Here is a 723-nt window from a genome sequence, read left to right as displayed (position 1 = left end):
CTCTGCTGCTTCTATGGGCCTGGCCATGCCCAGGTGGCTTCCTTCTGCCTTCCTCCTCACATGCCTGCCCACCCAGTGGGATGGGGAGGAGTCACAACTTGTGGGCTCTGCTCCCACTTCTGTCACCTTCTAGCTGTGGGACCTGGGCCCGTGGCTGAGTCTCAACTTCCTTCTCTCTCGAAAGAGGAGACTCATCACAGGCATCCTTTGGAATATGGGGCACTGTGGAAATGTGAGGGATTTTTACTAACGGAGGCTCAGCTCAGGACTCCCTTCCCCATGAAGCCTTTCAGGAGTACTTCAAACCTCTTCAATCTTCCATGACTCAAACCCCTCACCCAGGCTCTGGAACTCTTAAAGAGTACACAAGTTTATACGTTAACTTAGTGCTGTTCCACCTAAGATAGCCCCTCCATGCCTGGAAAGGTCTATTAATATCTATTAAGGCAGTACTTAATAGATATTAATTGACCGATTAATTGAAAGATGTTGTATTCTTTTTGTTTTCCTGCCTCCCCAACCACACTGTGAGTTCTTTGAATGGTAAACTTCTCTTTCCCTCCCTCCCTTCCATTTATTCCATCAGTCAACAGATATGCATCTGTTATGTTCCAAGCCCTGTTTTAGGCCTTGGAGCTGCCAGACAGGCACACTCCTGTCCTCACAGAGCCTACATTCTGGGTGGTAGAGAAGGAAGGACACAGTTAAACACTAAAAAATTGA

This window comes from Galeopterus variegatus, unplaced genomic scaffold, assembly GCF_000696425.1.
Source record: "Galeopterus variegatus unplaced genomic scaffold, G_variegatus-3.0.2 Scaffold1237, whole genome shotgun sequence".
Taxonomy (NCBI): domain Eukaryota; kingdom Metazoa; phylum Chordata; class Mammalia; order Dermoptera; family Cynocephalidae; genus Galeopterus; species Galeopterus variegatus.
Note: the sequence above shows the minus strand (reverse complement) of the source record.